Source organism: Apostichopus japonicus, chromosome 2, assembly GCF_037975245.1.
Source record: "Apostichopus japonicus isolate 1M-3 chromosome 2, ASM3797524v1, whole genome shotgun sequence".
Lineage (NCBI taxonomy): Eukaryota > Metazoa > Echinodermata > Holothuroidea > Aspidochirotida > Stichopodidae > Apostichopus > Apostichopus japonicus.
In genome coordinates, this window is record NC_092562.1 from 19,281,177 (window position 1) to 19,308,449 (window position 27,273).

Below are 27,273 nucleotides of genomic sequence, written 5' to 3' on the forward strand. Positions count from 1 at the left end.
ACTTCAAGTTGCTAAATATAGCACCAGATTGCATCTGAGGACCCTTAAAATTGATCCAAAATTCACAAAGTGGAAGGGAGAACTCTCCCCTATCACCCCTCCCCCAGGACGGCATTTAACAATACACATTGTGCCTCCATAAGTAAGTGATGTGCCCCCCCCCCCGTACTACATGAAAGAGGACATTAATGATGGATGAAGAACCCGAAGTACATCTGTTTTTCCGTATCACATATTATTTCACAAAAATTACAAAATTTAAATCCCAAATGACGTGCGGGCATAATCTATACGAATTCAATACATCACTAACTATAGGTGGTGGCGAGATCCTCAACCCTAAATGTGATAGATTTTGTGTATAACTTCTGCATATCAGTTTCCAATCTTATTTCCGAAAATATTAATCAATAAGAAGTGCTGAATGTGAACAAATCCTAAATGAGAGTATATGCCTAGAGTCGGCGAATAAACAATTTTGGTTGTAAAATGTATACATGATATTTTTCTCAAATTGATACATGTGACCTTGAATTTTACCCATCTTTTTAATTGTGTTAATGACAATGACATATGTAAAGGAGGATTTTGTAACACCTTTAGATCCAGAGATATGTGTGTTTTCCACGTCGCAAAAAAGTACGCCCTCTATTTCCATCTTGTTGCTAAAATATGTTTTTTCCCTCTTTTGTTGGAGACTATGTATTTTCCTTTATATAGTAACATGATTCAGCTAGGAGTTGATCACAATGCACAGAGTAAATTGGTAAATTTGTATAATTATACTCCAAACAAAATTAAAATAACCCTATCAATTAGACACAAGCATTTTACTGTTTTCCAAAATTATCATGAAAGTTTGATGTATTTTGCCACATTAGGAGGCTTTAAATGTATTGTCAATGTTAGTGCGATTAATTAAGTGAAAATAGCTATGGCTGTAGAAAATCGGAGGGTTGAGCGCCGTAGGCTAGGACTATATTGTAATGGACTTGTCGCAACAGAAATGTGTATGTGTTTGTGTATGGGTGAGGCGGGGGGGGGTGGGGATATAATGATATTCTTTATAGCAAGTGATTTTAATGTTATGATCACAAGCTGGCTGAAAAAAAATATACCATAATTTATCTTACAAGCATGCAGCTATTTTTTTGGGTGGGGAGGGGGGGGGGTGGTCAGGTCGACCGTTGTTTATATAGGATCAGCAAAGTCGTTGGAAGCTGGGGTTAGCATCGATGTGGGGCAGATCTCCATGCCCCTGCCCCCATACCCCACCGTGCTACTGTTTACAAACAAGTGAAAGCGACATTTTCCAAATGTATCCATGTAAACCACAAATGAATACTTCAACAGAAAGGCTAACCTAACACAAATAAGACTATAGGCATGCATGTGTGTTTGACAAGTAATACTGATGAGAACTCCGCATAGTGCATATTTTTACACAGTACAACTAAACAAGTCTACTACAGTACTATTATAAAGGTTACCAGCGTTAGCCTTTTCACACAATAGATCTAGCGTATTTTTTCACCTTTCTAGGATTCCAGCATACGTTTTATCAAAAATCGCACCAAATCGGTAATTCACAAAATAATTACTTTGTTTTCTGAAACTTTGAGACCAAATTACCACTTGGCAACCCAATAAAATATATTTATAGGCTTCCGTGGCTTTTACACTATAATACCGCGTGAACTGCTTTAATATTAATGGGTTTTTCATACTTGGGTTTTTCATTAGGACTGAATCAGTATTTTTGTAAAATCCACAGTTAATTTTCTTGTATTATTTCCTGATTGTTATTAACCGTTTTAACTTGTTAAAATAATCACTAGACTGCCTATGACATGAATCAGTGCAACGAACAGTCAACGAATTATTGAAAACAACACATAACAAGTGAGTGAAACTGATTATCTAGCGTTTTCTGGGGTTTTATTTTGGCAAATCTAACGTTTTTTTGTTACTTGTCGCTGGTAACCCTGATTATTATTATGCTAACCGTAAATGACCTTTGGCCACCCCGTACTAGTTTTAAGTGATTGACAGATCAGCTGTGCCGCAACCCATTACAACTCCTTGGTAGTACAGTAGATACTGTAAGTGTAATCGCACAAAAACAGCGTGTGTTATGACACATACGTTGTACTCCCTGTCCCAGGGCAACTCCGAATATTGAGCCTATCGTTTTAAATTCTACACTTGTTGCTAGCGTCCATACTGACACGATTTTTATCGTCAACTCTTCTTCGAAATCGGGTGTTTTTCGTAAAAAGCTTGCATCCTGAATTCCTGACCATCGTCGATACAATACAACATAATAATCATAACTGACCTATGCATCTTACGTAGCATTGTCACTCTAGCCTAGGCTATGAACATTGAAAACGAAAGTTTTGGACCAAATGTACTACTAGTACGCGATTTCCGGCTGCGAATGACACATTTCCAATCCGATTTTTTACCGGCCCGGGCAAGGATCAGATCCATAGTACGGCTCGAGTGCAAATGCGACTGGATCAATGCATCAGTTTACCCCGTGGAGAGATGATCGTCTGATAAAATCAGAGGATCTGATCTGGATTTTGTATAAAAGCACAAGTCCAAGAACAGATTTAAGAACTTAGGTAAGTGCTAATTTTCAAATTTAATCTTTATAGCAGCAAATAGGCTCATATACTTCATTATTGCATACTGTACATGGTGCATATTGCTATAATTTATTTCAGGCTTTTCCAGTTACAAACATGCCCCTCCCCCCAAGAAAAAAATAACAAAACATAACAGTTTTGGTATATATATGTCCCTGCATGGTCCAGTGTGCAGATTTTTACTCACATTTGTTGCTCTCACTATGTGTGATTGTGGGAACTAGGGACTGTGTCCCAATGGCTAGGAAAATTATTGAAGGTCAGGCTATTTTATTGAAGTTAATGAGTTTTGTCCTTTTTTACAAGTTGTACTGAAGTTTGGTAGAACACTACCATTTCGACAAAATATTGTCAACTAAAAATTCACTTTTCAACATTGCAGCATTGATACTGACATTTGAGAAGTCCTCTCCCTCCATACATCCACATACAGTACCTCACAGATGTGCAAGATTTCATAACAGGGCTACACAGTCTGCATAAAGTATATACTAACCTCAGAAGCAATCAATCACAACAATATTGTCTTGCCTGATTGCAACTCCATTGTGGAAATAAAACCTGAAAACTTTGTCCCTTTGGTTGTGGTCAAACAGTGTGTCAATAAAGGATCATATGACACCTAGCCAGTTCATATCACAGTGTAAGGCAGTCTATACTGCAGCAGCCAACAGTGAATATATACAGTCTTCAAAAGCAGGGTTAACCACAGAAAGGGAGTAAAACTGTTAAGAAGTGGTCATGCTCTGAGGACTTACTCTTTCAATGCATGCCTTTGGATACTGTTTCACATTCATGGCTCATATTATTGTGGTGTGAAGCTGAGTAAATGAAAATTTAGTTGTGCTCATTTGTCATTGTGCTCCACTTACATGGGAAACAAAATGTGTGAAGGAAACCTTACAAATTTTAACAAATTATCAGTTTTCTGTCAGAATGTAAAGAGGATGATCCTGACAAATTGGACATTGAGCCAACTCTTTTCTCATCTCCACACAAAAGCAAGGGAAATACATCCCTACCTAATACACTTAAAAAGGAACGTGAGCTTGGATAATGAAATGGAAAATTTGGAAGAGGAACCAACTTTAAATAATCATACTAAAACAAAACTTTCACTGTTGTTTGAATGGGGCAGTCACTGTGAGTCACAACATCAGTACTATTTCTCCAGATACAACAAATGATTCGCTGTGGTTGTACCTTGACATAAGTTCAAATGGAAGTAGTAGCAGTAGCTTTGGTATTGCCAGAGAATTTTCTGCATCAATTTCTTCATGTGATCAAAACCTTTTTTTTTCACCAGGAGTGAGATAAAACGAAGGAGACGCAATCAAGCATTGATCCTCTGCCTATGTTCCAATCTGATTGCTGTGATGGTAGCTGTATCAAATCGCTTTCTTACGATGACCTAGAACAGTCTTTTCTAGAGGTTAGTGAAGTGAGGGAAACTTAGCTAAAGCAATTCACTCTGGACAAGATTTGGATTCATCAGGAAAGATCATGTCACACCTGAGACAAATCTTGTTCTATTTATGTAATTTGTGGGAAGATTGTATGTGAGAAAGCATTTTGTATGTTCTTTGGTATTAGTAGCAAGTTATTCAAAGATTGTCTGAAATAATTTCAAGTTGGCAAGAAAAATGCAATTCATGGCAATAAAGGCAAGAAAAGGATGAGAACAAAAACTCCATTTGCACTAGCTTGGATGAGGTGTTTATTTGAACATATTGGAGATTACATGCCCCACAAAACAGAAGTGCACCTTCCAGTGTCATACACAAAGACTTCTCTCCATGCACGCATGAAGAAGGAAATGATAGAAATTGGCATTGGTGAACAAAGCATCATTTCCAAGGAATACTTTATGGAAATCTTTAGAAGAGTTCAAGATTTCTAATTATTTTATCTTGTGAATGTGCATGGATTTATGACAGTTATTGTTGCATACATTGCATGGGAAAAGGGGAATAAAATTTCAAATTCCTCATAGCTAGTAGCTTTAAATTGATTAACTAGCATAAAGACATTGATAAAGTATACTGAAACTTGTGAGGTCGAAAGTGCTGTTGTAAGACTGTTTTGCCAGAATTATCACACAAACAATAGCTGTGTACATTACAAATGATAACTTTCAAGTACTGTACATGGTCTGCTGATCAATCACAATTGGTGGGTTATAGCCCGGGGTGTCAAAACCACAGGCATTGCATCCTTTTTTCTTTGCTAACTATGGAGGCTTTAACTTCATACAATCCAGTGACATTTAATCTGTTTAGTTAACTACATGTGCAGTCCATTAAACATCTCTTCAGAAAAATTCATGTGTCTCTATTGTTAGCTTCAGCTTCAGCAAGCACAAAAACTTAACTGTACATACTGGAGAGAATACACCTCACAGCTAGTGTACTGTACCACTAAAGCTGCATTATCATTCCTTAAAAACATTAGAATTATTGTCAAAAATTTTGATTTAAAGAAGTTCTAAAGAACATGTGACATAAGTTTGATTGCAACCTCCACTCAAATCAGGAGTAAAAGTGCTTTCTGCTGAAATGTCAATGAACAACTCCCTTAGATAGTGACATTTTCAGAAAGTTCCCCCAAATATGCCAGAAATTGAAATATGCTTACCTTTGGTCAAACTTCTTTAATTGTTTTAATTTCCACCTTTGAGGACATTTACCTCAACTGTCTGGGAAAATGATTAGGGTCTTATTTCCAAACATCCCTATCAATTGGTCTAATAAATAACATGAGAAGATGTTGTACAGCTTTACTTGTTCTTTTCTCAATTAGCTACTCTCAACACCCTATACTCCTTTAAAGGAATTCTCTAAAGTACCTAAAAGAATGCTTAACTTCAGTTATAATTAGTAAAAAATTTCAACATGCTCATTGCATTATTCTATGGGTATTCATGAGAACAACATGGTTCAAATTGACACAATAAAACTCTATCACTAATCACTACATAACTTTTTCTTGATTAGGTTAAGCAGTTCAATTTTACACCATTGTGTGAAGTAAAACTTATACTTTAAATGCTTAATTAAAGTATTTCAACATTATATTTTTCTAGACGACTGAGTTTACTGTGAGTGGTACTTGAAAGAGGTAGCGGAAAGAACAAGGAGTGGAAAGGAAAATGAAGAATGCCGACAATTGCAAGAAGTTCATTAAGTGAGTCAAAATATTTTACTAATTTAGAATTAAAAGTTGATGTCTGCTTTCCTTTTTGAATCCTTGCAGAAGTCAAAAGCAATAGAAAGACTATCTATTCCTTCAAGTCCTCTATATGTGTGGGTGTGTCAGTGATGCTCCTAGTTAACACTTATCTCTTTCAAAAACTTGCTTGAACTACAAATTGGATATAGTAGCCCTAACTAAGATGATAAACCCTAAAGTTCAGAGAAAGGTCATTGGATCGGTCTCAAGTTTTCGTAACAAGTAATTAAAATGGCAGAAAATGAGATAGGGGCCTTTTCTGGCCCTACTCTGAGTGTGCTCTATTCACAAGCAAAGGCATGTTTGAGTTTTAATTTCCATAGGATCCTTGCCCAGTAGTAGTTGTACGGGAAAAGTGCAAAAAAAAGTCAAGTGGGTGGTACGTTTTATGAACAGCGCCCTCAAACTTAAGAAATCTCACTTCTGGCCCTAATTGGGGGGTCCATTTTGGGCCTGTGGGTATATTTCAATTTTTTTTAAATACCATTTTTCAGGAGCGTATTGACACTATTTTTAGAAACTCAAGTAAAAAAGTTGTGTATTTTGTGTTATCTACTCAAATTTCTGACTCGAAAATTGCGAAAATCACCTCGTTCATATGTATGAAAATGCTTGCACAAGCTGATTTGAGTAATTCAAATGACAACAACTTCTTAGCATTAGCATACAGGTGCTTAACAATTAAGAGGGTGGTCCACTAGCATAAGGACTACAAATAAACTGCATTTCCAGGGTCATAGATGTCGAACGATGTCCGTGAACAGCTATTTTGGGCATTTCAAGGTCAAATTTGGTCAGTTTTATTTTTGGTTTTCAATACAAACTAGTAAGATATGTATAGTTATGATGCAAAGAATGTGCTAAATCATATTTTATATAAGTTATTAATGCTCTGGAGAGCAGCTTAAAGTGGCATATATGAGAGTTATATCAGCCCTACAGAAACATGCTTGCGAGGGCAAACATTGGTAACATTATATCTTCATTCAAGGAGATCATGCTAACAACATTAAGAACTATTGAAATGTATTAAAAGGGTTCTGTCTAATACTCTTTGACTCCAACCCCCCCCCCCCACACCCTCCCCATAGTGCACTATGCATATTTGAATACATGCATACAGTATGTGACTGACTTTTACTGCAAAGAGACTGCATAAACATGCATTCAAGGTATACTGAATTATTGGTATGGTCCACAGTGTGCACTATATATGTGTGTACATGTTCAGTACAGTGTTATTTTACACCAAGTACTATTAAATACACACTGTCCAAGATAATGAACAGTATACACACTGTACATGTATTTACTGGTTAAACATTCCTTTTAAATTATTGAAAGTCTTTTAATTTATTGAATTAGCAAAAGAATTATACACTACATTGCAAATATTTAAAAAGACATTGAAATATGCACTTTGCACTATATATGTGTGTACAGTACATGTTCAGTACAGTGTTATTCTACACCAATTACTATTAAACAAACACTGTCCAAAAACATGTACAGTACACACTGCACATTTATGTACTGGTTAAACATTCCTTTGAAATTATTGAAAGTCTCTTAATTATTGAATTAGCAAAAGCATACACTAAATTGCAAATATTTAAAATGATACTGAAATATGCACAGTATTGAATGGAATGACCACACATATATACACATATGATACACACATATATAGTGCACACTGTATGTATGCACTGGTTCACATTCATATTCTCATCTGATATAGGGTTGGGTAGAGGTTTTGGTTGGAAGGGGGTGAGTTACATGCATACAGACAATTTGAAGCAGAAGATTACCTTACCAAATAATTCAGTATACCTTGAATGCATGTTTATGCAGTCTCTTTGCAGTATTAAAATTCAGTAACATATATGCATACAAATCTGCATAGTGCACTATGGGGAGGGTGTTGGGGGGGGGGGGTGAGAGGGAGTCAAAGAGTACTAGACAGAACCCATTTAATAAATAACATTTCAATAGTTTCTAATGTTGTTTTACGTGGTCTCCTTGAATGAAGATACAATGTTACCACTGTTTGCCCTCGCAAGCATGTTTCTGTAGGGCTGATGTAACTCTCATTTTCGCCACTTTAAGTTGGTTGCTACAGTAGGCGGGGTCGTAACCTAGCAACGAAAAAGTTTTCAAATTTTTTTTTTGCCCAATTTCATCCTTTGAGACATATGGCAAGACACCATATCATTTCCAGGCGATTCTAAGAGGGTCGACGTGGAATCGACCCAAAAATCTGTTGATTTGGCATGGATTGACCCATATATCATTTACATTATTTCTCAAATGATATTGGATCAAAACTCAAATCAATATTTCTTATCTGATATCGTAAACCCTGTATCAGTTAAGAGTTTATTTTGTATAATAATATGTTCTATTTTTACTAGGTCAAAAGGAGAGCAGTAACATCTTGCCCACACTAAGGCGTGCCAGGTTTCTTTGGAACTGAATACCCTTATAGTCGATGGAATGGACCAATCAAAGACTGATCTGCCACATTTTGTCCAGAGTGATAAGGATGTAAAACATCCACATCCACATAACAGGTCAGTATTATCATGGAGGTCTGTTTTACCTCCATGGTATTATGAAGTGACCGGAAAGTGTTTATTTCATTATAAGTGTAAACATCACGTTTTCTGGTTTCCGAGAAATTGTATGAAATTGTGATGTCATGTTGGTGTATAGTACAGTATGTATGTGCGTGAGCAGCATGTGTGTGGGTGTTTATACAGGGTGTTTGTTTGTACGATGCCTTGTTTTACAACACAATGTCTCAAGAGGGGAAGTTTGATTATCTTCATAAGTAGTATAAGGATGGACACCTAAGGTTACAAGAAGTCTAGTGTTCCTATTGTTTTGGTTGAGGTCAAATCAATTCTGTTCTTTATTTGTTGTTCTGATAAAGATAATGGCCTTAGTATCCATCAAATATTATGTGACTGTGTTTTTTTTGTTAAAGCACATAGTAGGTTAATTATCAAACTTTATTTAATAGCAGAAAACAAGTAATAACAACCTCTTTATCATACATGTCAATGAAGTAGTATATATTCATTCTTCTCTTTCTTTTCAGGTGTCCTAATTCACACTAAAGGTCCATGTGACAAGTTTGCATACAGGTATATGTTATGACTGATCTGAAGCATATCCAACATGATTCAAACATGACCATTACATGCAATTTGTGGACACTAGTGAAGCACAAGGATACTCTTGGGAAGGATCTGTTTTTGCAAATGGATAATTGTTACAGGGAGAATAAGAACCGCTATCTTCTGTCCTTCTGCCCTTCTGCCCTTCTGCTCCTTGCTTTTAGAGTTGAAGATCTTCAGAGTGGTGATATATATAAATGTTATAACTTTGCTAAAGAAGTTATTGAAGTATCTGACTATATTAAAGTTGGGTATATAGCAGCCGTAAACCTCATTGATTCAAGCACACGACCATACTTTGGAGAAGTCACTAAAATTTAAAAGGATGAGGTTATTTTACATTGGATGGAGGGATCCTGGACTGGAGACTGGAAACTGCTAGACTGTGGCCAAGGAAGAAATAAGCAGCCATACACACCATCAGTTTCTTTCCATTCCTTAATGTTCTGGGACTTTAACCCATAAAAATCGCCTTCCAAAGAGGGAAGTCTGTGACTTAAAAGAAAGATATGCAGCTATAGATAAAGAATTTGAGCTGAATAACTAGGAAACCTTATGTTTTACACATACTATTGATTGGGCAGTGTGTACTCTTATTTTCTTGCAACAACTTGTGTAAAAGAAGATATGTAGTTTTGAGCAACACACACAATTTTCTTGGTGTATTGCTACACTTAACTGGTTGGGGCATACTGGTACGCCCCAAAGATATATACAATTTATCATAGTGGTATATTTCAACATTTAACCGGTTGGGGCGTACTGGTACACCCCAAAGATATATATAATTAATCATAGTGGTGTATTGCTACACTTAACTGGTTGGGGCGTACTGGTACGCCCCAAAGATATATACAATGTATCATAGTGGTCTATTGCTAAATTTAACTGGTTGGGGCGGGGCGTACTGGTACGCCCCAAAGATATATACAATTTATCATTGAGGTATATTTCTACACTTAACTGGTTGGGGCGTACTGGTACGCCCCAAAGATATATACAATTTATCATAGTGGTATATTTCAACATTTAACTGGTTGGGGCGTACTGGTACGCCCCAAAGATATATATAATTAATCATAGTGGTGTATTGCTACACTTAACTGGTTGGGGCGTACTGGTACGCCCCAAAGATATATACAATGTATCATAGTGGTCTATTGCTACACTTAACTGGTTGGGGCGGGGCGTACTGGTACGCCCCAAAGATATATACAATTTATCATAGAGGTATATTTCTGCACTTAACTGGTTGGGGCGTACTGGTACGCCCCAAAGATATATACAATTTATCATAGTGGTCTATTGCTACACTTAACTGGTTGGGGCGTACTGGTACGCCCCAAAGATATATACAATTTATCATAGAGGTATATTTCTACACTTAACTGGTTGGGGCGTACTGGTACGCCCCAAAGATATATGTAATTAATCATAGTGGTGTATTGCTACACTTAACTGGTTGGGGCGTACTGGTACGCCCCAAAGATAAATACAATTTATCATAGAAGTGCATTTCTACACTTAACTGGTTGGGGTGTATTGGAACGCCCCAAAGATACAAAAAACATTGTACAATATATCCATTTTGCCCCAAAATGACTATTTATCAAAAAATACTTGCATTTTATGTTCGCTTTGGGAAAACCATACCAAAAGTAATCATATATTAAATTTTTGCTATATTTTGTCAACTTGATTGATAAAAATCTTTGCTTTTGTTAGTAAGTGATGGTTTATTCAAAATTCAGTGAATGTTATGGCTAAATTGCTTAATTTGTTAGTATCTGTAACAGCAAACTCTTTTAAGACATCTAATCCACCAGAATAGAGATAAAATGTTTATGTCTGCTCGTTTTACTATGAATTAACAAGGTAACACTGTTGTGTAAAATTATTCCATTTAAATGGCTATTTATCCTGCATTTTTGAATAAATGTATATGTACAGAATTTTACAAATAAGAAATGTTACATGCAAATAAATGAGAAAATACGCAACATATTTCAAATGTCATATTTTTCATGTACTTATACAATGCAAAAGCCAGGCCTTGGTTAACAGACCACATTTCAACGTAAAATGGTTGAATTCACTCGTACATCTTTCATTTTTCAGCTTTTACTTGGAGAAAAAGTGAAAAGTCATATTTCCTTAATTACCCAAATGTTTCCTAGTCTCTTCAACCTTCTTTATAATCTTCTGATCAGAATATGCCGTTTTTCCTCAACGTATAACTGCATATATAATCTATTGTATGAGTGAATAGAGATATAGAGTGACAGAAAGTGGCAAAGCACCAATATAATTTTCCAGATGCTTTGAGAAATGAAACACATGTAACTCCCATAAACTGGGTTGTCACGCAACGCACTTTATGCACGTCTGTGGATAGTTTACCATGATAGACTTTGAGTGTGCTAATATTTGGGCAATATATATACCGTATCCTCAATACACTTGAAAGTTCAAAGGTAGCATATATAAATACAATGTTTTTTATTGAGTTACACACTAAATGTTGTCTCTAGTTCTTGACAGAAGTTTTCACTAGCTACACGCTAACGAAAATGAATAGCTGACAAGTTAGCCATTCATGACACCATCAATTTGCGGCGTATCATGAAAGTCAAGATTGTTTGCTACGAGATTCTGAAGTTTTGTTACTTGTGAACAGACCTCTTTACTGAGTAGAAAACAATTTTCGTATGCTGTTTCTGTGAGGCCTAAAGGGTCTAAAATTTCCTCAATTGACCCAATTATTACATCATTTATTGTAGAATCGGGGAGTGTAAGTTTGTCTCCCGAAGCCTACACGGACGTAGAATAGAGGGCTCTGTAATTTATAATCAGCAATTATGCTCATATTTTTTAACCATCCAAAGTTATAGTTGTACTCATCGTTGAGTTTGTATGCCAAGAGTTAATAAAAAAGGAACTTTTAAGCAAATATCCGCTTATGAAGACTATTTATGAAGACTTTCATTTGTACGCTCGGATTAAAGTTACTAGTGTAAGGCCCGGCTTAACTTATACCTGGAACTATAAAAAATAAGCCTTGCAATAACATGTCAAATATATGTTCTCCTGCTGCATTTTGGCATTTTACCTGTGATAGGAAAACAGTCGGGCGGATTGATGTAAACTGTAATAGGAGTATGCCACCCAAAGACCTCCTTTGCTCTACAGAGTTAATAATTTATTCAAAATATGGGTAACCAGCAAGCGCATGTTTGCGTGCTATGTACGATAGTAGATATTGTTGTCTCACCCATATATCTTGACATTCCATTTTATATGTCGTCCACACCGATCGCGTATAGGCGTCCTCTGCGGATATTCTTCCTTCCTCTGTGTACACTACATCATTTCCGGTAATGCATGCATGCAGAAAATGTATCGGGCAAACGCAATATTCTAATAGTAACGCTCATATCATGACATGATTATCTTATATCTAACCATCCCTAAATATGGGTTCATTGAAAAGAACTTATTATCTCATTCCTACATCTAATGAAATCGGTTCAACAGCTTCTTAGGTCGCCTTCTCACGTAGTCCGGGGAATATCTTTCCATATGAACTTAAGCTTCTGAAAACTAACTATCTAAGAAAAAGCTCTTTAGTGTATGAAACTTCCTTTGGAAAGTTTATCCACAGGACATTTGTCGGTCAAATTAATCTGCTAGTAACTTTCGAACATTTATTTTAAAGTTGGTCATTTGCATTATCTGGTTAGGGAAGTATAGTTTGATTGTGATAACACGTTTGGAATAATGTGGTCAGTTTGAAACAAAACAGAGCCAAATAAACAAACATGAAATTGGAAAAAAGGATATTCACAGCTCTTGACATTTTCGCATGCAGTGACCGCTCAGTGATCCGTCACATGAACTATTGACATTTTGCTCACTCAACCGCGCTTTGTGATCTCTGGGGCAAATCAAAATGAGTATAAAACATATATATGAAAAAATAAATACAAGATTATAAAAGTCACGGGTTTCTTAAAGTGAACAAAGACTGTGCAAATGAAAGGCAATGACTAAAAATTTAGCTTAGTCACAACTTCATTTAACTTACGGTTTTACCTTAAAATTTCTTCTTGCAGTTTTTAGATCCTGTTGGCTAAGTTATGACGTTACTTAGATTTGCTTTCGTTACTCTTCCTGTTTTCTGTTTGTTTTAAGTTCCAACTGGTTCTTTCCGTGCGCTATGTTTCATTCTACAGTTTATTTTACTGACTTAAGAGTATTAAATCCTGGTTCTGTGAATTTTGTTTTTTTGTTCCATTACGTTTCTTTTTTTAAACTTTTTGGCCGCTTTATAATGAATCGTTAATTTTACTTACGTTTACTTATTAATTTGTTTCAATAACCGCTCCCAACCCCAAAAGACCCTCGCCCCCCCCCCCCAAGAAAAAGACACATTTACAAAAAAAAACCTCGAAGCACTCCATACTTGAATAAACGTCACCTTACAGTTAATTTTCATGCTCTTATTTTCTAAGCTTGACATATTTTGGTCGTTTGAATGATCGCATATTGTAGATCTGGCTTAATTGAATAGCGTTTGCCATTGCATCTCTCAACATTGCATTCTTATTGTTAGTAAGAAAATGATATGATATTATTATTTCTTGGAGCCTGGGTCCTCTCCCTTAAATAAAATCAAAGTTTAGACGTTAAATGGTGTATTCCGAGGCATATATAGATATGATAAATTAAGTCTTAATAATTACCTTCAGCATTAATCAAGTTGACCTTTGCGAATAGTGATATAGGGGTCTGGTTCCGCACACCCAGTTTTGAAAGGTAAGTTTGTGGGGCGGGGAATTCAGGTTCACTCACCCAAGGCTATACTTTTGAACCTATATGGTGCTAAAAGTACGTAACAAAACTCATTCATTAATCTGGCAAGAGGCTTATTGTGTATTACTTTTTTTCCAGATTTTATTAGGGGGCAGCCAGTGGGGTGAAGGATTCAGCGCAGATTTTATTTGAGGAGGGGTGAAGGATTCAGTGGAGATTTCATTTGGGGACGGGAGGGGGTGAAGGATTCTGTGCAGATTGGGGGGGGGGGTGCTCACTCCCATTGTGGTTTAGTTTCCGTCTGTTCCATTCTGTGGACAATAAGCAGCTGAAAGTCTTAGAAAAAGATACTGAAGAAGAAAAAATAGAATAAATATCGTCCCAGTTTTTCGCGTAGTGGCGAATGTTCACTTTTGGCGAAATTGAGATAATTATTGTTCTTACCTATTTCGAGGGTGAAGAATCGGTTAAGGCGGGCTAGAAGTTCTAAAACTGTCTAGTTGTTTAGTTATTTCTGACTGATTTTTGACGAATGTCCACCTAAAGCCCACTCTCGTTTTCACAAACTGACGAATACTTTAGTCATTATTACCACTCAGTAACACAGCATCACAATTTTACATGCGTTTTTGCATAACGACGAATATTACCCTTTAGAAACAAGCCGAACACAACAACCATGTCAACTAACTGCCATTTGAAAACAACCAGGATTATGGGAAGGTAACATCTTTTTATTTCCACCTCGTCTTTCAATTGATTTATGAAGCATTTCATACACGATAGTATAACTCGTGAAAACAGAATGGCCAGTGAGTCAACAATGATATACCTGAATAGTAGCCTATAGTGTTATGATTGCAGTATATTCGATGCCTGTATCTGTTACGCGAGTAGCTATATAAAGTAGACTGGAGTAACGCTATTTATCTCTACTGAATCGGTGTAACAGTGTCGGTACATTTAATTAGAGCTGTGTGTAAATGAGGAAACATGCAGTGTAATTCACTGACGGACATTGATGAAGATGTTTGTAACTCGTATAAAAATGATGAATATATCACTCAAATTTTAATTGTGACCGCGATACCTAGACCAAGGTTAATTAAGTTAAACCATTATTAGTGTTAGCCTAACCATACCTACGTATTAAAGGGTAGGATCCCTACCATCATAATGAACTTTTATCTCCAAGATCCTCCTGATGAACTTATCCCTAAAATATCTAAGTCCATTACCTTGCACGGTACGGGAGTAAATTGGTTATTAAAAGTCGTGGCATGGAGCTACTTTGTTGCCAATGTGTAGTGTCACTTGGGATGGTGGGATGGGGGGGGGGGGGTGTAATTTAATTATTTAAGTTTCCTGTCTCCTTTCAATGTGAATGTAAACAGTTCAATAAAAAAAATCTAGTATTATGACAAATTGAAACATGCAAACACCAGCTTCAATTTAATATGTAAAGAAACGTTAAACATGTAACATCTCCCTAAAGAAGTACGGTTTCTCTTAGCTGTTGGCGGCTTTGCGAGTCATCACGGGCATTGCTCTAACCTAACTGTTAGCTACCTTTATCTGGCTTAGTAATACCTAGTTACATAGCTGAAGGTCACATACTTTTACATGAAATTTTGGAAGGTACTAAAATAGTTTATACTTAGGTAGTAATTTTGCTACAAAGGACGAGGGAGGGGAGGGGAGGGGGGGAGCGTTTAGACCGAATTACTAGAAAATCTGTATAGCAACCTTCAGATTTAACAGAAAATTGGACGTATTCTTTCACAGGCTAAGAATTTCAGGATCACAGGGGAATTTATACCAGAACTTTTGGAAAAATAAACGAAGTATGAACCAGAATATGGACATACAAACCAAATGAACATCACCAGACTGATACACCCTCAGCCCTGGTTTCCATACATTTGAATTGTTAACCATAAGGTTGCTCGACATAAGAAAGGAGAAGGCATTTGCTGTTTCAGAACGGAAGTTGCAAGCCACTCGAAGAATCTATGTATTGCAGATATCAAACGTTTGAGTAATCCATGATATTGTGTCTCATTAAGATTGAAAGGAAAGAATTATAACAAAGGGTCTTTTTCTTGACTTTGCCAAATCAATTAATGAAGGATCTTTTACGATTTATCAAAGAAACATGGCTTATTCATTGGCAGACACAATTTCTTCAAGGATGATCCAGACAAGTTAGGTTGGATAAAGGGATATCGAAATATCGGAAATAAAGGCTAGTGTGCCTTAGGGGAGAGGGGTCCATTATCTGCTATATATGCTTATATTATGTACTATATAACTTATATAAATATAAAAATATCAAATTCACACATTTCTGTCACAAAAATATGCCGATGATACTGCTGTATCATGCACACTTCCTAAGAGCTCTGTTGAATCTGACCAATGAAATTATCAATTTCTGTAATGATGACATAGTTCCAACATGTGACTACAAGACTTTATTTTGTCACTCCAAAATAAAGGAATTTGTTTTTGAAAGTAAAACCATAAAAAATGAAGGTCTCATTCTATCAAGATCGCAACGTATTATAATTGAGGGATCTGAGGTGGCTAGAACCTCGAAAACTGAGTACTGGGAGTATAGAGCGACGACAGTTTGATCTTGTCTGCAAAACATCAAGGTATTAAAAAAAGTATATTATATAGTATCTAGTGTGGCTTATACGTTGTCTCTTTCTGTAACCAAAAGGCTAAGGAAAATGTTTTCAATAGTATTATTCTACCATGGCACATGTGATCTATACAGTGCGTGCCTGGCATCATTTTATATTGCCAAAAAAAGCAAAGAATGAAGAATGAAGTTTCTTAAATACACATCAGCTATATTTAATTTAAATTACAATATACTTTTAAAAAAAGCAAATGCTGCTGCAAGACCCGTAGGCCATCAGCTGAAGCTCAAAATGTGGCTGTAAAATCAGTTTCGTTCCAGCAACACCGGGTCTAGATTTTTAATGCATTTTGGGGTAGTTTAATGCATCACAAACATTATATCAAAAGTTCTCCAAAAAATTTCCTGCAGTATTTTTGTAAGAAACCCTTGAAATTGGGTATGTTATGTAGACATTACGTGCTACGATGCTATGTATTAGGAACACATGTGCTAACGTTAGATTTGGTACAGTGGTGCATACATACCACTCTTTTCTTATATGTTAAATTACGACTGACATATTTTGTTTGTATAATAGTTGGGTCAGGGTTACAAGAATGGTGGAAGAGGATTCTGGTCTAAGGGTCTGTGAGGGTTGTTTTCAGGCATTACAAGTTGTGCCCCCCCCCCCCTCCATTTTCGCCAAAATGGTAAAAAATCACATTTTCAACTTTGAAATATGAAATACAATTTTTGCACATTATAACTTAAGGGTTTTAATTATAAAAATGTACCACTTTTAATAAACTCAGATATAATGCTTTGTAATAAATCAAATATTTTTAGATTTTCCCCCTATGTTATGAATGCATTTCGTCTGTGCATGTATGCATAAATATACACATATAATGAAAAGTTCCTCTCCATAATTGTTACACTCCCCATCCAAACTGTTTTACAAATGCGACCCCCTCCCCCTCTACTTTACATGTAGCTAAATCCCTAGTTACAATGAGATGTACCAATGCCCCAAGACCAGTGAGCTATTTCTTTTGTATAAATCAATATATAAGTTGGCACACTAAGACGTCATGGCATATCGTAGATGTGAAATAAAGTTATAGTCGGTATATATCCGTTACCTTAGTACTCTTTCTACAGTCTCCTGCAAAACTATGTACTTTCTCCTTGTTACTGAAACGACATGTTTATAATTCGTATTCCTGCAAAAAGAGTTTCCAAGGGAGTTAACGCATAAAAGAAAAGATCGACAAGGTTTCGAATGGTATTTTGAATAATAATAGTTCTATATTCTACAAATAATATGAATAATAAAGGTGAATGGTACAAATAAGTGAATAACGAAGACAGTTAACTTAAGCCCCAGATATAAAGAAATAATGTATCTATTAAGACTGGGTCGATACACTCAATGGTGTAGTAGAGCTGGGCCTTTGCGATGATTCAAGATACAGGTTCTTCATCAAAAGGCGCGGCGCGGAATTAATAAGTGATTAAAAGTTCATCCAAGGACAGTTGTACTAGTCTTAACAGTATCCACTTCAATTCACTGCATGGAAGTCAGATATGGTATGGAAAAGGGAAAGTCTATTCCGTAGTAGAGGTGAAGATAATTAGATGAAATAAAAGTCACTAAAGACTTGAATATCCTTCAGTCAAAACTTGAACAGATGCACAGAACATATTAACAATATGAATAAAACAGGTAACGAAATGTTACGGCAAACAATAAAGAACCGTGATATTGGAACAGGGTCAGGGTCGATGGTTCCCCAACAACAGTGTATAAACCTTTGACTGGTTTCAGGACGCGGTATTTGCGTCATCGTCATCAGTAAATGTAGTTGTGAATATGCAAGAGGTAAAGCATGCCCATAACACCCTCCTCCCCCCTCCCATCCCCTCTAAAAAAAAAGTGTGATTTGAAGAAAATGTGGATATTTATCAAAGGTGTCTGGTAGGTAGGGTAATCTACGTAAAACTACTAATAGCTAAAATGAATATATGAATAAGATCATGTTTACTGGTTCCTTTAAACTCTGGGGAACAAAATAATGACAACATGACTTTGAAAAAGTTAACCCTCTTCACAAACTTCAAACTTGATTAAAATTTCAGACTAAGATATCGAGATTTAACACCATCACAGTTCATCCTCCAAATCATCTTCCCCTGCATCAACAATCTCAACATCTTCTTGGAAGTTGCTGCAATTTCTATATTTACATAGGTCTGTACACGGTAGTTGTGCATTCATTCAGGAACATCTTCCTTTAAGACATTTGCCGACTCTACAGCTACTGCTGACACACTGAAGCAAAACATCTGGGTCAGGTGGCTTCGTCATCCAAGTGATTATAAGGTCATCATTTTCAAGTTTACATCCATGTCCCTCTGGTGAGAGTGCATCAATCCTTGGCTGCAATGCCCTACTGTGAATAGCAGCCTGGTTGGTGCAGCGCTTAACATGCTGGATCAGAGCATCTTTTGTTGGTGGTAAACTCTGCTCTGAGGAGGAGATGAACAGAACACCTTGTACCATGAAATTGGATATTTTTGAGTCTCACATTTTATGATGGGGTACCAATATAATTACAATTCAGCTAGAAATATGTTGCAAATTTCTTTAATAATTTCAATGGAAAGATTAACCTGATATTGCATCTCAAAGCGTTTAGAGAATTTTTTAATTTTCCAAGTCCTAGATCCACCCCTGAACACTCAATGAACCAAACATTGAAGAGAGTACTTTACCTTTCAAGATCTGTATGTCTTCCTTGTCAAGAATTGTATCTAGTTTCTTCAACATGGAGAGTGGTACCTCACTTCAATGGCAACACGGTCTTTTCCTCTAATATTCATAAAATCTGGGCTCATCTTTTTTCCGCTCTGCTGCTTGTCGAAGCAATACCTTAATAAAATGAAATAAAAAAAGCAAATTGTTTTGCATTTTCTGTTGATCAAAATGTAAGTTTGAACAAATAAGAACTAAGACAATTTTATTTATATACCATGTGATCTGCTCATCTTCTATGGACAAACAAAGACACATTCAAATTTTGCAAACCAGTGTCATGCAAAAAAAAATTAAAACAGGCTTTTTTTGACAGTACGGTACATTATCTCTTAATTTTATGGTTTAAATTATACAATGGTAGGTTATATCTGTTACTACTAATAAAGGAGACAGATACTTGTTCATTTTGGTAAAGCTAGACAGGCTGACCATAAGACCTTGCAAACCTAACCTTATTGCACCTTTGTAACACTTATTTTTCTAACTAATATAATATCTCTATCATTCAAATAAAGGGCCACAGTAAGAAAACTATGAAGCCTGTATTTAACACTTAGGCTAGTGCCCCAGATGGAGAATTTGAAACAAATTTCCGTTCCTACCACCTTATAACAAAACAAATCAGATGACCATGCCACTAAGTAATTATATTATGTTCAGGTCCAACACTGTGCCCTTTGACTTGGATTCTATCCCTTAAGAGCTACTGATCTTGCATTATGCAACTTCTCTTAACACTTCAACTATGCCACAGAAGTACAAGTTGAGTCGTGTAGTATGCTTAGGCTTACCTCCATCGAAAGTCTCTGCCTGCTGCAGCTTGTCCCGTTTGCAACGCCTAGTAATGTATTGTTTCTTTTCCCACATATAATAAATTGAACAGGCAATACACCAGAGCTTCTGCTTGGTTTCCTCGATCTTTTCCGTCAATTCTTCGTTTAAAATCATATGGGGTCTCCTCTGGAACTGTCCGTTTTCTTGCAGCAATGTGCTTGCTATCAATGAACCGCCTGTAACACTTATCGTGGAACCCCATCATACTATGCTGTTGAACACACGCTTGATCGTAGTAGGCCATGGAGTAATCAGTAGTACGGCGATATCAGTCTCCGCCGCTGAGATTAAGCCAATCTTTAGCGCAGGAAGTAACTTTATTCCATCGTTTATTCGTCAGTGCCTTGAATGCTTCAAATTTTACAGATTCAATGTGCACTGAGCACTGTAGATTTCCGTGTGTCGGAGACTGACTAGCGCCCGTGGGAGCCGCCATGTTTGTTGTTTTCTACAAAGATTGCACACAGAACTCATGGCTCATTGGACAATTCATATCACATGGTACAGATATCTCACTGGCGCACAACTTTTGAACGTAAAACGGCAGGTTTCTTAACATACGCAATAAAAAATATAGTTCGATCTTTCGAGCGGAATTGCAAAAAAACTGCAGGAAAGTACATGGAGAACTTTTGGATCATTAATCTTAGTTAATTTATGTATTCAATGCTGTAGAGAAATTTTAGACCCGCAGTTGCTGGAACGAAACAAGCGAATTTCGACCTTCAGCTGATGGCCTACCGAGTTTACAAGAATGTCTAATAAGATTTACAGTGATCAGAATCACGCTTTGTACACTGTACTAAAAAGTCTCCTGCAAAAATCGAGCAGAAATTTAAGCAATCCCCACATAAAACCGAACGTTATATACCGTGCTGCTTATACATTCCATCCGAGCACTTAGAATGTTTGTTGTAGTCTGTTTGTTATATCGTTTTATGTATTAACTTTTGTATGTGTAGATGTATTTTATATGATATCCTATCATCTTAACATTTTCCCCCCTATTATATCAGTTATTCTTGGACTGTTGGTTGCAGTCTGTTTGTTGTATCGTTTTATGTCTTAACTTTTGTATGTGTAAATGTATTTGATATGATATCCTATCATCTTAAAAAATAACCTTTTATATTAGTTCTTTTTCTTGTTGAGGTATTATATGACTCCTCTCTATAAATTTTATATGTATACTGGAAGGAAATAAAAAGAAGGAACATCATACTATAGTAAAAATTTGGAAACACTTGATAAATGGCACAGTTGTTTCCTTCTTTAAATCTAAGGATTCACACGAGGTTGCGTTGGATATTATTAATGGCCATGTGAGCGTAAGATTTTTTTTATATGTATACTGGAAGGAAATAGAAAAAGGAGCAACATACTATCGTACAACTTGGAAACACTTAAACAATGATACAGTTGTTTCCTTCTTTAAAGCTGACGATTCACACGAGGTTGGGTTGGATATTATGAATGTGCCTGTAATCTTAAAAAAAATGTCACATTCCGTTTAAGCGGAGCGTATAGTGAAAACACTTCCAAAACTTTTGAAGGCTACTTAGAAACTATTGTCAGAGACATTTCACGTAATACACTCACTTGAAAATGAAGAATTGCACACAATTTTCCGTATTCTGTGTGCTTCATTAGAATTCCGACTTAACAGATACGCCACTGGAACTATTATTTTTGCAACTGCATGCGTTCACATTTCATAATATCCCTTGTCTATTTCATACATTGTAGAAAATGGTGGAGGTTCTTTTAAAATAAATAGGACCAATACATCACCCCCTTTCAGTAGCCGGCTCTTCTTGACCTGCCTACCTCAACATCCCTGTATACCCGACACCATCCATGTCACCCACGAAAAACATACTAAAACACTTACATCCGCCCACAACCCATACAAATTCCTTGTCTATTGTATAAATTGCAACAAAAAGTGAGCGTTTTTTTTTAAATTAATAAGACCAATGTACCACCCCTTCGATTATTTTCTTCTTACGTAATGTGATTCCACCTACCCCCTCCCCTCTTCCCCATGTGACAGTGAACATTTAAGGTGTACCAAATGGCTACTACACAAACGTGACGGATACTAGTCTGTGACAGGACGAAACTTCAAAATTTAGTTCTAGCATATAGTGACGAATGTGCGACGAATATCTCAAATTAACTGAAAATGACATGATGTTACGACGAATATGTTTACACTAAAATTACTACTTTTTAAGAATTTATTCGATCAGCAACAAATATGACAACTCAAAATCTTTTTGTTATATTTAAAATATTGACAACTTTCGGTACAAAAGATCCTTTTTCAATTACGCTATACTAAAGTCAAAATGTGAAAATCTTTAGAGCGCATTTTCTCAAAACTCACATTTTGAACATTCGTCACTTCGCCAGAACGGGGACGATATAACAACCAACGTAGGACGGGGGGATCATTGAAAAAGTTTTGCATTTGATTTCTCTACATATGAAATTATTTTGCTCGTTTGCACAGTCTACTCAATATCAGACCTTTGTTTTAATAGCCACTATTCATTTATCTCTACCAACCAATATTGCAGTGGATAAAAAGATTGGTTTGTTTTACAAAGTATAAGTAGTCCAAACCTTGTGCCAGAAATTGTTATCTTACTCTTCTGATTAAATTACATTATACTCCTATAATATTATGGATAGGGAGATAGAAGAAGGCGTGGTAGGGTAGGGGTTGGGTAGGGGTGGGTAGGGGCGGGTAGGGTAGGGGCAGGGTAGGGGTGTTTTATTTGATGGTAGATTCCGCAATCGCTCATGAATTACCCAGTCTATTTCTAAAGACATCAATTTTTTGCTCTTAAAAGGGAGGAGGGTAGGGAGGGCAGTAGGGTTGAGGGGGTTGAAACTTGAAAGTCCTAGTGTTTTAGGTACATTACAAATCAATAGTTCAATAGTTGTTTTGGGTACATAAGTTCATTATCAGGGCTTGCGGGGAAAAGTCCCATTCCTCATTTTGTGAAGATTAAAAATCAGTTGAATTATGACATTTTAAGTGGTAGAGAACCTGAATTTCTTTCCTGAGCTATTTCTTGTATCAGAGGGAATTCGATAGGTTTATGCAAAGGCCGTGCAAGTATTGCAGACGCTGATAAATTGTCATTGGATGTCCTCAATCACTGATACAGGATTCAGCTATTTAGAGACATCTCTTTCTTTCCACACATTATTTCTCAAAACTTCAGATAATCAATTTATATGATATTCTGTTGAAAATTTGAATCGGTTTGTATATTAGAGAAATCTTTGTACCGATGAAATTAAACCTGTACAGTATGCTAAGTTTTCTTGTTAAGCTGAAAGTTGGCATTAGGTCGGTATCTTTGTGCCATTCATGCCAATTCTGTAATATTCTCTCCCATTCTGTTTTTTATCCCTGTTACATTCAGAAATTGAGCAAGTTCCAAACCTTTGTGTTTGTTGGAAAGTTTTTATTTTTTGACCCTTGATTAGTAATCTGTACTGTGCATCTTGTGAGGCGGCATATTCTATAGTTACTGTGGGATGCTTGAAAACGTCAGATACGTACAGACGGACTTGAAGTACTCAAGTCTGTATTCGTATTCGAGTCCATACTCAGGTACATTTTGCCATACTTGAACTCACGACGTTGCACTAGTACTCAGGAGTTTGTACTCGTACTCATACTGTAGACTTTGTACTCTCACTATCGGCCTGCTTACAGAAAATCAGTATTTGATCGAGGTTCCGCAGACATTTCTCCCTGTATTTTATAGACCAATCCAAAGAAGAAATCAGTGTTTCAGTCTTCATGGGGATATTTGTTTTGAAAAATTTCAATCAATTTAAGATGCGCTTTGCAAAAGCGTGGGACAAATAGAATTATCCATTGAATATATTTTCAAATATATAGGGGTATGAATATTCAGTATTCAAATATAAGCAATACTGTGATTAATTCACTTACTTTAATACTCTGGCTTGATTTAAGGCTAATTATCAAAACAGTCTATCTAAGTTTCACAAATATTTTCATGGGCTCTTTAGTTTGTTTGTTGTTGTTTTTTATTTTTTTATTTTTTTATAAATTCATATCTTATATATCTCACTTGCATATAACATATGTGTTGTTCTGTTTGCTCCACAGAGCAACCATTGCCTAGCAACGTTACCTAAAGTGTCTCATTCTGAATTAAAAACGGAGAAAATTTCAAGTTTCCTCAGCTTGTTTCTATCTCTTCTTCTTTCCTCTATTTTGCTGTTGATATTTGTCAGTTATTTAGGATTAATTCTAAAGGAATTATTGTTATTGCCAATATGTTTAGAATATCACATTTTTTCGACCATTTATGAAAGTGTGTATGATGAGATGGATCCACAATTTCATCTTCTTGTCTTCTGTCGTTTTCTTTATCTTCTTCGAGTGTGAGCAGTGAAATTGTTGGTAGAATTCATATGATTGTACATTTTGTACCTAAGATTACTTTTTTTATTATTACATTATTACCATTAGGTAACATATAAACAGATATATCATACTTTTGGTTACAAGTTTTGAGAAACATGTAAAAACAGTTAAAATGGAAAATTGGCTCTTGTGATTTTCTTGCTTTCGAGACAACCGAAACGTTTTGAGATCTGGTCTGAACGACGGACGACTAGTATCTTCTCCAAGCAACCCGTTCCGAGAACACGAACGATATGAAGACGAAAACTACCGGGAATCAGAGAATCCGTTTCAACTAGAGGTCTGGGACTTAGGGTTGGAACTCATGTTCCGTTCACGTCCCGGGATGGAAAATATGACAGCTTTCGCCAGCATCCACCGGCAGCCAATGTTTCGGTTGGAACTGCTGGTATTCGGCCAGGGGTTTACGATGGAAGTGGCTCATGGGAAGACTATCGGGCGCAATTCAAGATAATTGCTGAGTTACATGCGTGTAATGATGTAATGGCAATGTGCCTAGCCGCTAGTCTCAAGGGGAAAGCACAGGCTGTCCTTGCGGACTTGGACCCAGAGTACCGAAGGAAGTTTTCTGCGCTTGTAGAGGCTCTTTCTAGGAGGTTTAGTCCTTCTCACCAGACAGAGGTGTTCCGGATCCAGCTCAAGCACTTGTCTCGAAAGCGAGATGAATCGTTGCCAGAATTGGCCCAGGAGGTTCGTAGATTGGCAAGACAAGCCTACCCCACGGCGACATCGCAGCAGCTGTTATCAAAGGACCATTTCATTGACGCCCTTGATGATACCGATCTTAGGTTAGGAGTGTATCAGATGCGATCTAATACCATGGATGAAGCATTGCAGGCTGCTTTGGAGGTAGAAGCTTTTCGGACGGCGGAGAAGCAAAGGAACTTTCCCGCCAGGAAGGTAGTCAGGGCCGTCGAGGCTATGCCTAGCTCTGAGAAGGTGAAGCACACCCTGGAGGACAACGAAACAGCCAAGGCGATATCAGATGCATTGAGGCAACACCAGGACGTCCTGGCCGACCTACGAGATGGGCTAACAGTACTTAAAGACGAAGTACAAAATCTGAAGGAACCGAGAAAGACCCAGGAACATGGAGTCGGCGTTAATCGTGGCTACCAGGGCAGGAATGATGGGAGGCCCTCTTTTACGGAAGACGGGACCCCGATTTGCTTCAAGTGTAGGGAGCCAGGACATTTTAAGAGAGACTGCCGGCAACTGAAAAGAGAGTGGGTGGATAGCAGAGCCAAACAGAGAATCAGGAGGGAAACTCGAATCTGTCGAGATCGGGGGTCGGAACTCGACAATAGGAAATGGGCCCATTTGTATAGCCGTGCTGAACGGAATACCCGGACTTGCAAAGAGCGGGATATACCTGAGGGCAAAACTTGGAGGAAAAGACGTGTCAGGCTTAGTTGACACCGGTGCTAACATCTCACTTATACATGCGGGTATATTTTTTGGACTTTCATGCGAGAATAGGCCTCGACTGAAACATGAGGGTTCGTACATGATACTTGCTGATGGAAAGAGTGTACCATTACTAGGAATGTTCGAGATGGATATCGAGATCGGTGGTAAGAAAAGGGGACACACTTTCTGGGCTGCAGACTTGGGTCCGGATTGTACACTAGGGTTGGATTTCCTGAGACAGCACGACTGCATTAAATATGCACGGAAGGGCCAGGTTGTGATTGGAGACGACGTCAAGCTCATTGCAGAACCACCGACAACAGTAACCAAACTTCCAGAGAAAGGTACCAAACCTGCAGAGGAAGAACTATCTTGTCGAGTCGTGGCAGAGACGACAATTCTGCCGGCTCAATCAGAGTCCATGCTGACCGGAAGGGTTAAGGACTCGCAAGGGATGTGCACGGAAGGAATCAGCATGCATGACTCCATCAGGTTCCCTTTTCGGGAAGAAAGGGGTTTTAGCTGCTCGCTGTGCTGTGGAATCAAAGCAGGAGGCTTTCCCTGTGAGGCTTGTCAATTTGAGTGACTGCCCTGTTACGGTGTACCGGGATACAACAGTTGGCGTATGTGAAGAGGTGGAAGAGGTTTCTTCCGGGAATAGTGCCGGCGAAGGTACCGAGGATCTTCATACGGGGACAGAATTAGTCCCATAACACCTAAAGGAGTTGTTTGGTGCATGTACGGAGCAGCTTGAGGATGCTCAGAAGGATGAGGTCAAGAAGCTGTTGCACAGGTGGCAGGGTGCATTTGCCAAGGGTGCAGGAGACCTCGGGAGGACAAGTATTGACAAGCACAAGATAAATACGGGAGAACATCCTCCTATTAGACAACCAGCGAGGAGGCTACCGATCCACAAACAAGAGGAGGCAACCAAAGAAATCAAGGATATGTTGTTGCATGACATCATCGAACCTTCGTGCAGTCCCTGGTCGTCCCCTATTGTACTAGTGAAGAAAAAGGATGGGAGTTTGAGATTCTGCCCGGACTACCGCAAAGTAAACGACGTGACGGTAAAGGATTCATACCCACTTCCCAGAATTGATGACACACTAGACCAGCTCAGCGGTGCGGCGTGGTTTTCCACTTTGGACTTAGCCAGTGGATATTGGCAAATCGAGATGGATCCACGGGTTTGGGCTAAGACAGCTTTTGTCACCCACGAAGGA

General features: G+C 37.4%; 1 protein-coding gene and 2 long non-coding RNA genes across 7 annotated transcripts in view; 1 reads left to right on the plus strand and 2 right to left on the minus strand.

Annotated features, from left to right (window-relative positions):
* The window catches only part of LOC139981246 (uncharacterized), a 55,121-nt gene that overhangs the window by 19,704 nt on the left and 8,144 nt on the right, over positions 1 to 27,273 (minus strand). Inside the window, exon 1 of one of the 4 annotated variants that reach the window (XM_071993504.1) lies at positions 11,252 to 11,490. The exons of 2 other annotated variants lie outside the window; for them this stretch is intronic. The gene's annotated coding sequence lies outside the window, so the exon portion shown is untranslated. Of the gene's footprint in view, positions 1 to 11,247; positions 11,491 to 27,273 lie in introns of those variants that run through there. One more of the 4 variants, XM_071993477.1, reaches the window with a different exon arrangement.
* On the plus strand, positions 1,184 to 5,834 carry LOC139981327 (uncharacterized). The gene is made up of 3 exons (XR_011797827.1): positions 1,184 to 2,630; positions 3,961 to 4,086; positions 5,737 to 5,834. It is a non-coding gene; the product is annotated as an uncharacterized lncRNA (long non-coding RNA).
* Positions 17,790 to 20,910, minus strand: LOC139981158 (uncharacterized). 2 transcript variants are annotated; one of them, XR_011797802.1, is made up of 3 exons: positions 20,115 to 20,910; positions 19,281 to 19,437; positions 17,790 to 19,034 (listed from the first exon to the last, which is right to left on the minus strand). It is a non-coding gene; the product is annotated as an uncharacterized lncRNA (long non-coding RNA). The 2 variants fall into 2 exon arrangements; XR_011797800.1 differs by having other exon boundaries at positions 17,790 to 19,029; positions 20,115 to 20,909.